We start from the raw sequence: 14467 nt of genomic DNA, 5'->3' as shown, positions 1-14467 counted from the left end.
GGAGATTTGGGAGCTGTGAGGAAGCAAGTGCGATTTGGGTGACACCTTTGAGGACTGGAGTATTTGTGATGTTGAAGTTGATGTGGAGGAGAGCCCACTTAAAGGAGCACTTGATATCCGTTGAAGCACCTGCTGTTTTTGTGCCTCATCTGGAATTTGTAGCGATTGGCGTGGCCGTAAGAAAGGGATCTTATCACATTGTCCGCTAAAAGAAGTAGACATTTTAGTTTGGCTGGAAGATGGTCTTTCTTCTGCACCTACCCCACGGACACAACCTTTTTTCCCCTTCCCAACACGCCTATTCCCCTTTCCACCAGCAGCAGGCCTTTTTCCACTCATTTTGGTGGTTAACTAATTCACAACTCTGGAGTTGTTTGCACAAAAAAACAATGGATGGTAACCGAGCAGAGCTGAGTGGCCAAACTGTGGTATTAGGCCAAAACTATTGGCTGGGTTAGATGCAGAAAAAAATTATTTTTAATTTGCAACCTGATGGAGGTCAGTATAGATGGACTAATAGACCAAGTCCCACACACCACTAGAAGCCCAAATATTTTTTCAGAGCTAGATGCAGAAAATTTTTTTATTCAATTTGCAACCTGATGGAGGTCAGTATAGATGGACTAATAGACCAAGTCCCACACACTGCTAGAAGCCCAAATATTTTTTCAGAGCTAGATGCAGAAAAAAATTATTTTTAATTTGCAACCTGATGGAGGTCAGTATAGATGGACTAATAGACCAAGTCCCACACACTGCTAGAAGCCCAAATATTTTTTCAGAGCTAGATGCAGAAAAAAATTATTTTTAATTTGCAACCTGATGGAGGTCAGTATAGATGGACTAATACAACAAGTCCCACACGCTGCTAGAAGCCCAAATATTTTTTCAAAGATAAATGAAGAAAAAAATTATTTTTAATTTGCAACCTGATGGAGGTCAGTATAGATGGACTAATAGACCAAGTCCCACACACTGCTAGAAGCCCAAATATTTTTTCAGAGCTAGATGCAGAAAAAAATTATTTTTAATTTGCAACCTGATGGAGGTCAGTATAGATGGACTAATAGACCAAGTCCCACACACCGCTAGAAGCCCAAATATTTTTTCAGAGCTAGATGCAGAAAAAAATTATATTCAATTTGCAACCTGCTGGAGGTCAGTATAGAAGGACTAATAGAACAAGTCCCACACACTGCTAGAAGCCCAAATATTTTTTCAGAGCTAAATGAAGAAAAAAATTATTTTTAATTTGCAACCTGATGGAGGTCAGTATAGATGGATTAATAGACCAAGTCCCACACACTGCTAGAAGCCCAAATATTTTTTCAGAGCTAGATGCAGAAAAAAATTATATTCAGTTTGCAATCTGATGGAGGTCAGTATAGATGGACTAATAGAATGATGCTATACCCAAAAGATTTTACTTCACTAGGTGCAGTAAAAAAAATGGTATTCTATACACAGGTGGTATATCTTGCAACACAGATAGGCTACTCCACTGACTAACACACTCTGCAATAGGCCAAAAAGGATTAGCTTTGCTAGATTCAGCCAAATGCTGTGAAAAAAACTTGCACAGCACTGGCACAGACCTGCCTGGCAAGAACTGATAGGAACTCATGTAACCTAGTCCTGAAAAGGACTCCAATTACAATTAGTCTTTACTCCCACAATCTATCTATTTAAGAGCACAGACCTGCCTGATAAAAGTCGTAGGAAATGCTGTAACCTAGTCCTTAAAAGGACTGCAATCACAACTATTCCCTACTCCCAAGCTATCTGTATATTTGTGCGAAAATTGGCTTGAAATTAACAAGGTATAGCGCACACAGCAACAGCGGTGCCGTCTAACACGCAGCTGCAGCAGTGAGAAAATGGTGGCGACGGGGAAAATGGCTTGGTCTTATAGGGCAAGGACATGTGACATACACTGCCAATCACACATGCCCTTGCTTGTGTGAAAAAAAGCACTTCGCTCCGTGTGTGCGCTGCTGATAGGCTGACAGATTGCACCTCCCCACTGCAAATGCGGGAAAGAGAAAAAAAAATGGAGATCTTCATTGTTCCTGCAGAGATCCATCCCCTGCCCCTCCCCCCGCCCCGCTGTACACTCAAACTGCGTATTAACATTAATTTTCATCATTACTGAGAAAAAATCCAGTTATGATTTTGGTGCACGAACAGTTATCGAACATAACCTCGAACAGCCGAATTTTTCTCAAATTGTTCGTGTTCGCCGACCGGCTCGAACACCGCCCAAAACAGCTCGAATTTGAGATTGGCGAACAGTTCGAGTACAACAACGCTCATCTCTAGTTACCAACACAGCTGGGGCACTGTCAACACCTCGAAAGGCAGGGTTAGCATGGATGCAATTTGGCAAAACTTCATGAGCATGCCATGACATCTGGCACCACCATGTGATACTGCCCACATCAGCAGGGGGCAGTGTTTCCACAACATGGTGGAAGAGTACATGTCCACACAAATCCACATATTAACTGATGGGTCTGCCCCATTTAATTACTAGATGTAAAAATTGGACACATGGTCAGAGCTTGCCCTGTATGCCTTGGAGGTGCTAGCCTGCCCCTCAGCAAGTTTCATGTCAGAGTATTTCATTAGCACTGCAGGTGGTGTGATCACAGACAGGTTATGTGGGGAAGCTAACATTCATAAAAATGAATCAGGCGTGGAGCACACTGGACTTGTCCGTACCTTTGGCAGACTAGACAACAATACCAGTCACACTCAGCCATGGTCACACTCTATTTTGCATCTGTTTCATATTGGTGCATCCTCAAATTAAACAAAACAATAATAATAAAAAAAAAAAAAATTAGAGTTAGCTCCCTCCCCTCTTCCTCCTACACCTCGACCCCTTCCTTCACTTGGACCTCTTCCTTATGGTTCTATTTTTTATTTTTGTTTTTTTTAGCCTGTTATTTTAAGTCATTTCTCTATCCCCATTTGTTTGCAGGGCATTTGTCCTGCTCTTACCCCCATTTTTGTTCCTTTTGCAGCCCCCTTACTACCACCATTTTACAACAAGGAAATTCAGTTCTCTAAAAAATAAATAATTAGAAAAACCATGTGGGATCATCTCTATTTTTAACCAGCCAAAGGAAAGCAGACATTTGGGGGCTGGTATTCACAGGCTAGGAAGGCCCATCATTATTTAGCCTTTCCCTTCCAAAACATAGCAGCCCACATCCACCCTAGAAAAGGTGCATCCATTAGATGCGCCAATTATGTCTCTTTCCTCTTGGTCTGGTGTGATGGTAAATGGGGTAATATTTGGTGGTTGGGGGTTGATATCAGCTGTGAATTGACAGCTGACATCAAAACCAAAGGTTAGTAATGGGGCGTCTATCAGAAACCCCCATTACTAACCCAGTAAGTGAATAGTTACTGGGTTAGCCAAGGGAAAGCAAACAGCTGAGGGCTGCATCTCTTAGCTGGTTATCAATAGTGTTGAGACACCCTCGTAGTGTTCGAGTTCAGTTCGAATAGTCGAACACCCGTATGTTCGCCGAACTGTTCGTCGAACACCGTCGAACACCGTTAAGACCAATGGCAGGCAAACAAAAACACATAGAAACACATAGAAAACACCTTCAAAGGTGTCCAAAACCTGACAAACTGCTCAGAAGACACAACTAACAGATGGAAAAGGGACAAGTACATATAGTCATGCGAAAAGAAAAGAGGTGGAGGAGTAAAAGGAGGGGGAGACACAGATATTGGCATGTCATGCCCTTCTAAAACCAAAAAAGTGTGAAGCCGACACGGCCAGTCCGTTCCTGCCCATGCGACCTCCGTGTCGCCGGCTTTGTGCCAGAGCCGCGGTGGACCCTGATGGCCAGCCCCCCTCTCCCAATACTGGTGCCTGTCCGCTGGTGGGTCGACCGAGCCCCCCTGCGGTGGAGGCAGGTCTAATCTTTTTAATTTAAATTGTCTCTCTAATTTGAATGAATACACTTTAAATCCTTTTACAAGGATCTATTGGAGGGCAAGTCTCTTGCCAGCAGCCAAGTAATTCAAGCTCCAGTAGCGTCCACTAAAGCTGCTGCAGTTAAAAAGCTTTTATAAGGATCGAGCTTGGCGGTCCACCGCAAGTCGTCCTACCGCCAGTCCCAGCCCCTATGCCTTGGGGTGCCTCCCCGATGCTTTTCACTGAGTGTCCCGGGGGCCCGAACCATTTCCTTTGAAAAAATTAAGTATCCAAACTACAGGTGGTGCAGCTTGCTTAACAGCTGGGATAATCCGCTGACTAGCAGACACTGCTATTAGGCACAAAGTATTTCCTGGGCTAGATGCAGTTAAAAATTTGTAATTAGATACTCTCGTTGGATGCTGAGAAAGCATTCCATAGAGTCTCCAGGCACGCCATATATTATTCTCTTAAAAAGTTTGGGGTAGGGGTCTAGGGGACCCTTTTATAGGCAAAATCACGGCCCTGTATAGCAATACGTCACCTAGGCTGAAGATAAATGGAACATTTTCAACACCTTTCATAATCACCAATGGGACAAGGAAGGGATGTCCTCTGTCCCCTCTCTTTTACATCCTAGTGACGGAGCACCTGCTATCATCAATTCATCATAACCCCAATATTAGGTGGAATGAGGTGGGAGGCACCGAGTACAAGTGCTCTGCATTTGCTGATGATGTCCTTGTATATATCACTCAATCAGATATATCCATCCCTGCTGTTATGGCTGAAAGAGATCACTTTGTTACATGGTCAAATTTTAAAATCAATGCAGCGAAGTCTGAGGCCCTCGATGTCTCCCTCCCAAAATCCATACAGGATTCCATCCAGTCCAACTTTTCCTTTGCCTGGTCCTCACAGGGTATCAAATACTTAGGAATTCGTATTCATAGAGACCTCTCCCATCTATTTTATCTTAATTTTGGGCCCTTTATTGAACAACTCCATACAGACCATGGTTGGCAAGTCAGAACTGTAAGATTCACTACGTGAACCACTGATGTTTTGTGGAAAAGCACATGTACACTGTGTTCCAAATTATTATGCAAAAAGTGTTTAGGAGTGATAAGGTAAAAAATTTTTTGTTTGTCAGTTAAACTCATTGATGGTGATGTGTGTCAGGGCTCTTTATATCACTGTAAGCAATTGCAGACACCTGAGCTAATTAGTTTGGCAGGTGTGTCCAATGAAAGGCAAGACTACTTAAGAAGGCTGTCCCACATAATTAAGCAGCCTACATTTTCTTCCAAAATGGGAAAGAAAAAGGATGTGTTGGCTGCTGAGAAGCAACAAATTGTGGAGTGTTTAGGTCAAGGCATGACTACAATCAACATTGTCAAGAGACTTCATCCTGATCATCGCACAATCAAGAAGTATGTAGCTGATTCACAGTACACACGTGTACGTGCTAATAAGGGAAAATTGAGGACTCTTTCCTACAGGCAATTACGTCAGGTTAAAAGAGCAGCGGCAAAAAAGCCTTGTCATAGCAGCAGACAAGTTTTTGTAGCTGCTGGTGCCTCCAACGTCCCCCGAACAACAAGATGCAGAGTCCTTCAGAGATTTGCAGCTGTGCGTAAGCCATCCTGTCGACCTCCTCTACCACTGCACACAAGCAGAAACGGCTCCAGTGGGCCAAACAATACATGAAGACTGACTTCAAAACTGTTTTCTTCACCGATGAGTGCCATGCAACGCTCGATGGTTCAGATGGATGGAGTGGAGGATGGCTGGTTGATGGACACCCCACCCAAACACGGCTATAGCGCCAACAAGGAGGAGGTGGAGTAATGTTTTGGGCTCTAATCATGGGGAGAGAGATTGTCAGCCTCTTTAGGATCTCTGAAGTGGTAAAGATGAACTCCATAATGTATGTGGAGTTTCTCAAACAGCACTTCCTGCCATGGTTCAAGAAGAAGAAGCGTGTATTCCGCAGCAAGATCATTTTCATGCATGATAATGCACCGTCTCATGCTGCACATAACACATCTGCATCTCTGGCTGATATGGGCATAAAAGGGGACAAACTTATGGTGTGACCCCCATGCTCCCCTGACCTCCACCCCATTCAGAACCTCTGGAGCATCATCAAAAGGAGTGTCTATGATGGCGGGAGGCAGTGCACATCTAAGCAACAGCTCTGGGAGGGTATTCTGTCCTCATGCAAAACAATTTAAGCAGAAACCATCCAAAACCTGACAAATTCAATGGACGAGAGAGTTCAGAAGCTCCTTTCGAACAAGGGGACCTATGTGCAAATGTAACATCACCTAGAATAAAGTTTTGAGTTGAAAACTGTTTGATTTCAGTTTCTAATAACCTGCTAATGCTTATAATTTAAAAAGTGACAATTTTTTTGTTCTTTATTAAAATGAAAATGTTGATCGAAGAGAGTGTGGGGGATCTAAGAGTGTGGCAACCCAGTAGTCAGGATTACTTCGAATTCTGACAATCTGAGGGTCATGTTGCAGGTAGTGCAGCAGGAAGGCACTCATGTGTCTTGCGCATCTAGGAGCCCCAAAATTATTTTCCGGACTAGATGCAGCTAAAAATTATTATTAATTTGAAAGCTGGTGGAGCTTAGTATAGATGGCCTAATAGAATCAGTACTGCAAACTGCTACAAAGCCCAAATTATTTTCCAGCCAAGATACAGATAAACATGATTACTAATTTTAAATCTGGTGGAGTTTAGTATAGATGGCCTAATAGAATCAGTACTGCACACTGCTACAAAGCCCAAATTATTTTCCAGCCAAGATACAGATAAACATGATTAGTAATTTTAAATCTGGTGGAGTTTAGTAGAGATGGCCTAATAGAATCAGTACTGCACACTGCTACAAGGCCCAAATTATTTTCCAGCCAAGATACAGATAAACATGATTAGTAATTTGAAAGCTTAAAACGGTTGGTGAGGTGATTTTAACAAATCATCCAGCTTTTACTCTCCCCAGGATAACACAGGGGTAGAAAAGTCATTTCGGATCCATGATTTGTTCATCTTTATGAACGTGAGTCTGTCTACATTATCAGTGGAGTGCCGCGTGCGCTTATCTGTCAGCACACCACCAGCAGCGCTGAACACACGTTCAGACAGAACGCTGGCTGCGGGGCATGACAAGATCTCCAAGGCATAAGTGGCGAGCTCCGGCCATTTATCCAGATTGGAAGCCCAAAAAGAGCAAGGGTCCAGTGACACAGTCATGGCTTCAATGTTTACTTGGAGATACTCCTGTACCATCGTCTCTAGGCGTTGACTATGTGTCAGACTTCTCGTCTCCTGTGGCCATGCAAAGGATGGGCTAAAAAAGTGGTGAAATGATTCTGCAAAATTGATGTTACCAGCAGATACTGTGTTTCTGTTACGTTTTGAGAGCTGAACACTCGACTGTCCACGGTTGGCAAGTTGGAACTGTGAGATTCACTACGTGCACCACTAGTGTTTTGGGGAAAAGCACATGTAAGATTCAGCAACAGTCTCTGCTGATACTCCTGCATGCGTGCATCTCTTTCTATGGCAGGAATAATTTCTGCAAATTTACTTTTGTACCGGGGATCTAAGAGTGTGGCAACCCAGTAGTCAGGATTATTTCTAATTCTCACAATTCTTGGGTCATGTTGCAGGTAGTGCAGCAAGAAGGCACTCATGTGTCTTGCGCATCCAGGAGCAACAAGTCCCTGTTGTGTTGGTGGCGAGGTAACAATCATGCTTCCTTCCTCTGCCCTCTCCCCCCAACCTCGCACAACAGAAATGTGATCAAAGTCTCCCTCATCTGATGAGTCTTCCATCAGTTCATCCTCCACTGCTTCCTGGGCTCCTGCACCTTCCTCGCTAATTTGGCTGCTGCCATGCGCCCTGGTAAAACCATCTCCCCCACCCTCACATGCCTGCCGCCTTGGTGCTGCCGACCGTCTGGACCTTGCAGATGTTAGCCCTTCCGCATACAACTCCTCCTCATCTACTTCCTCCACCTCCTCTTGTGCCACCACCTGACTCCGAATTCTGTTTAACATGTGCTCCAGCATGTAAATCACCGGAATAGTCATGCTGATAATGGCATCGTCAGTACTAAACATCTTCGTCGCCATTTCAAAACTGTGCAGAAGGGTGCATAGGTCCCTGATCTGAGACAACTCCTCCAGCGTGATTTGCCCCACCTCTGGATCTCGTTGGCCCAGTCTATACGTCACAACATATTGCAAGAGGGCTTGTCGGTGCTGCCACTGTCGCTGCAACATGTGCAGAGTTGAATTCCACCGGGTAGGCACATCGAATTTTAGCCGGTGAAGTGGCAGGCCCAACGACTTCTGTAGAGATGTAAGTCGCAGAACTGCGGGATGCGAACGGCGGAATTGAGCACACAGCGACCATGCCCTCTGCAGAAAGCCATCTAGTCCGGGATAGTGGGCTAAAAATTGCTGGACAACCAGGTTCAACACGTGAGCCACACAAGGCACGTGTGTGACATTGCCCCGGCGAAGGGCCGCACCGAGGTTTGCAACCTTGTCGCACATGGCCTTCCCTGGTTTCAGGTCCAGTGGAGACAACCATTCATGAAACTGCTTCTCCAGAGCTGACCACAACTCCTCAGCTGTGTGACTCACATTTCCCAGACATTTCAAAGTAAAAACCGCCTGATGACGTTGAGCCCTGCTGCCAGCATAGTAAGGAGGTGTGCAGGATCCCTTCTGCGCAGGTAGAAAGCTTGTGGCATGACCAGACAGGCTTTGGGTGCAGTTGGAGGACCGAGAGGAAGTTGAGGATGCAGAAGCAGTGGAGGAAGTTTGAGATAAACAGGATTGATGCACAACTCGTGGGGACGGCAAGACTTGGACAGCAGCCCCTTGTCCTGCTGTCACCATAGTTACCCAGTGCCCAGTCAGCGACATGTAACGCCCCTGTCCATGCCTACTCGTCCAAGTGTCTGTGGTGAAATGCACCCTGTCACACACAGAGTTTCTCAAAGAAGCGGTGATGTTGTGTGCGACATGCTGGTGGAGGGCAGGCACACCTTTCTTTGAGAAGTAGTGCCGACTGGGCATCTGACACTGGGGCACTGCGACGGACATAAGGTCTCGAAAATCCTCTGTGTCCACCAGGCGGAAAGGAAGCATTTCTGTAGCCAAGAGCTTGCAGATGGTGAAATTCAACCTCTTAGCTTTCTCATGGCTAGGAGGAAATGGTCTTTTACTTGTCCACATCTGAGGGACCGAGGGCTGGCTGTTGTGCTTAGACGGGGTTGAGAAGGGTGTCCCCGGCAAACTGCCGGTCGGTGAGGAAGATGCAGGTGGACATGTTAGGTTGCCTTGATCCAAAGGTGGTGCTATCGATGTCGGACAGCGCTGAACACCAGCTGGTGTTTCCACCTCCAAAGAAAATGATGACCTGCCAATCACGCTGGCTGTTGCGGGTAAAGATGTGGCAGGTCTGCGTCCCAAAAGAGGTGTGACTGCTGTTCCCCCAGTCACAGAGGATGAAGAGGCCGCGGATGCACAAGATGTGGCAGATGGTGGTTGGCCCGGCCGGCTAGGCCGCATTGTAGCACAGTGAGCTTCCCACTGCAACTTATGCTTCATATCCATATGCCGGTTCATGCATGAAGTACTCAAACTATGTATTTTTTGGCCTCTACTTAGCTTTTGCTGACAAATGTTACAAATAACACGAGTTGGGTCATCTTTATCGATCTGAAAAAATGCCCAGGCTATACAAGGCTTAGCACCCATGCGACCTGAAGAGCCACCACGACTTGTGGTCAGAGGCAGAGCTGTGTTTGAGGATGCAGTTGTTGACTTGCTTCCAGTACTACTTCTCTGTCCAGGAAGGCGCAACCTGACCTCGTCGTCACTAGCATCCTCCTCCACCTCCTCTGCTGACCTCATCGACTGGCTGACTGTGGGTTGACAGTAAGTGGGATCTCCAACCTCATCAACATCACCCTGTGTGTTATCACACCCGTCGTCCTCAGAGCCAACCTGTTCCTGCCCTGAAAAAAAACTAAAGTTGTCGCTCCAATCAGGTATTTGAGTCTCATCATCATCTTCCTCATTGTCTCCACCAACGGGAGTTACAGTTTGGGAACAAGGGTCTACATTATGGTCAGAACCTTCTGCGTCTGGTCCTGGATCCGACTCATAAAGATTCTGGGCATCAGTGCAGATCATTTCCTCGTCTGGATTCACAGAAGTTCTGGAGCCGACCTCTGATTCCCAGGCTATAGTATGAGTAAACAGCTCTGCAGACTCAACCATCTGTTCTACCCCATACTCAGACGGGCAGCTGGAGACTTGGGAGCTTTGAGGAAGCAAGTGCAATTGGGGTGACACCTCTGAGGACTGGAGTATTTGTGATGTTGAAGTTGAGGTGGAGGAGAGCTCACTTAAAGGAGCACTTGATATCTGTTGAAGCACCTGCTGTTTTTGTGCCTCATCTGGAATTTGTAGCGATTGGCGTGGCCGTAAGAAAGGGATCTTATCACATTGTCCGCAAAAAGAAGTAGACATCTTAGTTTGGCTGGAAGATGGTCTTTCTACTGCAGATGTTACTGTTGCTTTAACACCTACCCCACGGACACAACCTTTTTTTCCCTTCTCAACACGCCTATTCCCCTTTCCACCAGCAGCAGGCCTTTTCCACTCATTTTGGTGGTTAACTAATTGACAACTCTGGAGTTGTTTGCACAAAAAACAATAGATGGGAACCGAGCAAAGCTGAGTGGCCAAACTGTGGTATTAGCCCAAAAGTATTGGCTGGGTTAGATGCAGATAAAAATTATATTGAATTTGCAACCTGGTGGAGGTTAGTATAGATGGACTAATAGAACAAGTCCCACACACTGCTACAAGCCAAAATATTTTTTCAGAGCTAGATGCAGAAAAATATTATATTGAATTTGCAACCTGATGGAGGTTAGTATAGATGGACTAATAGAACAAGTCTCACACACTGCTACAAGCCGAAATATTTTTTCAGAGCTAGATGCAGAAAAAAATTAGATTGAATTTGCAACCTGATGGAGGTTAGTATTGATGGACTAATAGAACAAGTCCCACACACTGCTACAAGCCGAAATATTTTTTCAGAGCTATATGCAGATAAAAATTATTTTGAATTTGAGACCTGCTGGAGGTTAGTATAGATGGACTAATAGAACAAGTCACAAACACTGCTTCAAGCCAAAATATTTTTTCAGAGCTAGATGCAGAAAAAAATTATTTTGAATTTGCAACCTGCTGGAGGTTAGTATAGATGGACAAATAGAACAAGTCCCACACACTGCTATAAGCCGAAGCCCAAATTTTTTTTCAGAGCTAGATGCAGATAAAAATTACTTTGAATTTGCAACCTGCTGGAGGTTAGTATAGATGGACAAATAGAACAAGTCCCACACACTGCTACAAGCCGAAATATTTTTTCAGAGCTAGATGCTGAAAAAAATTATATTGAATTTGCAACCTGATGGAGGTTAGCATAGATGGACTAATAGAACAAGTCCCACACACTGCTACAAGCCGAAGCCCAAATATTTTTTCAGAGCTATATGCAGATAAAAATTATTTTGAATTTGCAACCTGGTGGAGGTTAGTATAGATGGACTAATAGAATGATTCTATGCCCAAAAGGTTTTACTTCACTAGGTGCAGTAAAAAAATTTGTATTCTATACACAGGTGGTGTAGCTTGCAACACAGATAGACTTCTCCACTGACTAACACACACTGCAAGAGGACAAAAAGGATTTGCTTTGGTAGATTAAGCCAAATGCTGTGAAAAAAACTTGCACAGCACTGGCACAGACCTGCCTGGCAAAAAGTGATAGTAACTGATGTAACCTAGCCCTGAAAAGGACTGCAATTACAATTAGTCTTTACTCCCAACATATATATTTAAGAGCACAAACCTGCCTGATAAAAGTGATAGGAACTGATGTAACCTAGCCCTGAAAAGTACTGCAATTACAATTAGTCTTTACCAGCAACTAGTGTTGAGCCACCCCCGTAGTGTTCGAGTTCGGTTCGGTTTGTTGAACACCCGAGTGTTCGCCGAACTGTTCGTCGAACACCTTCGAACACCGTTAAAACCAATGGCAGGCAAACAAAAACACATAGAAACACATAGAAAACACCTTCAAAGGTGTCCAAAAGCTGACAAACTGCTCAGAAGACATAACTAACACATGGAAAAGTGACAAGTACATATAGTCATGCGAAAAGAAAAGAGGTGGAGGATTAAAAGGAGGGGGAGACACAGATATAGGCATGTCATGCCCTTCTAAAATCCAAAAAGTGAGAAGCCGACACGGCCAGTCTGTTCCTGCCCATGCCACCTCCGTGTCGCCGGGTTTGTGCCAGAGCCGCGGTGAACCCTGACGGCCAGCCCCCCTCTCCCAATACTGGTGCCTGTCCGCTGGTGGGTCGAGCGAGCCCCCCTGTGGTGGAGGCAGCTCTAAGCTTTTTAATTTAAATTGTCTCTCTAATTTGAATGAATACACTTTAAATCCATTTACAAGGATCTATTGGAGGGCAAGTCTCATGCCAGCAGCCGCGTAATTCCAGCTCCAGTAGCGTCCACTAAAGCTGCTGCAGTTAAAATGCTTTTATAAGGATCGAGCTCGGCTGTCCACTGCAAGGCATCCTACTGCCAGTCCCAGCCCCTATGCCTTGGGGTGCCTCCTGATGCTCTTCACTGAGTATCCCGTGGTCCCGAAGCATTTCCTTTGAAAAAATTAAGTGTCCAAACTACAGGTGGTGTAGCTTGCTTAACAGCCGGGATAATCCACTGACTAGCAGACACTCCAATTGAGTGGATCCTAGATAATGCATCGGCCTTTCCATTGCCGGAACCAGGCCTATAGGAAATTACAAAATTAAATTGATTTAGAAAAGACTCCAGCGGGCTTGACGAGGGGTCAGGCATTTGGCCGACCTAATGAATTCCAGATTGCGGTGGTCCCTCAGTACAACTATCTGCTGAGATGCTCCTTGAAGATGATGTCTCCATTCCTTGAAGGCGGCAATAATGGCCAGCAGTTCTCTGTTCCCTACGTCATAGTTCTTTTCTGCTGACGACAATCGCTGAGAAAAGAAAGCAAAGGGATGTAAGATACTGTTCTCACCTATCCTTTGGGAGCGTATAGCTCTAATGGCACAGTCCGAAGCATCCACCTCTATTATGAAAGCGAGTTCAGGATCTGGATGCACCAAGATGGGTGCCATCGTGAATCTGATCTTAAGACGGGAGAACGCTTCTTGGGCTTGAGAGGTCCAGGCAAAGGTAGACTTCTTACGGGTCAACTGTGTGATGGGTGACACTATTTCAGAAAAGTTCCTGATAAAACGCCTGTAAAAATTTGCAAACCCGATGAAGCGCTGAACCTCTTTCACATTCCTGGGCACTAGCCAGTCCTGAATAGCCTGAGTCTTCCTCACGTCCATGGTTATTCCCTGTGAAGAAATTCCATACCCCAAAAACTGGATCTTAGTTACATGAAACTCGCATTTCTCAGGTTTGATATAGAGGTGGTGTATTCTTAGACGTCCCAAGACCATCCTCACATGTTCATGATGCTCATCTATGGAATTAGAGAAAATTAAAATATCGTCCAAATAAATCACCACAAATGTATCCAAAAGATCCCTGAAGATGTCTTTGGCTAAATGTTGAAATGTTGCTGGCGCATTGCATAAGCCGAACGGCATGACTTCATATTCAAAATGTCCGTAACGTGACCTGAAAGCTGTCTTCCACTCATCACCTGGCCTAATGCGGACCAGATTGTAGGCCCCATGAAGATCTAATTTAGTAAAAATCTTAACCTGTCGTACCCTCTCCAACAATTCGGGGATCAAGGGTAGTGAGTAGCGATTCCTGATGGTGACCTTATTAAGCTCCTGATAATCTATACAGGGTCTAAGAGATCCGTCCTTTTTCTTTACAAAAAAGATGGGTGCACCTGCAGGGGAAGAAGAGGGATGTATAAAGCCCTTAGCTAGATTTTCATCGATATAGTCTTTCAACGCCTTCAGTTCTGGACCTGCCAGAGGGTAAATATTACCAAAGGGTATTGCTGCACCTGGCAATAGTTCAATTGGGCAGTCATAGGGACGGTGGGGAGGAAGCTAGTCAGCATTCTTCTTATCACAGATGTCAGCATACTCACTATACATGGGCGGCAGCTTGAAGACTGATGGTGTGGAAATTACCGGAGTGGAGCAAATCTTCTTCTCCGGGAAATGCAGCTCCTTGGTTTCCCAATTTATTGTAGGGTTCTGGATCTGCAACCAAGGTAATCATAAAATAATGGGGAAATGTGGAGAAGTGATGAGCATAAACGACAGTCTCTCTAGTTGACCTTTCCCCATGAAAACCTTGAGGGGTCCCGTCTCCTGATCCACGGGTCCTGAACTTAACAGAGAACCATCCACTGTCTCCATCTGTACAGGGGTTGTCCTCTTCACAGAACGTATTC

Source organism: Phyllobates terribilis, unplaced genomic scaffold (assembly GCF_046119375.1).
Source record: "Phyllobates terribilis strain yellow unplaced genomic scaffold, ASM4611937v1 Scaffold_11__3_contigs__length_659146591, whole genome shotgun sequence".
In the NCBI taxonomy this organism is placed as follows: Eukaryota; Metazoa; Chordata; class Amphibia; order Anura; family Dendrobatidae; genus Phyllobates; species Phyllobates terribilis.
The sequence above is the reverse complement of the archived record's forward strand: the minus strand, read 5'-3'. Positions refer to the sequence as shown.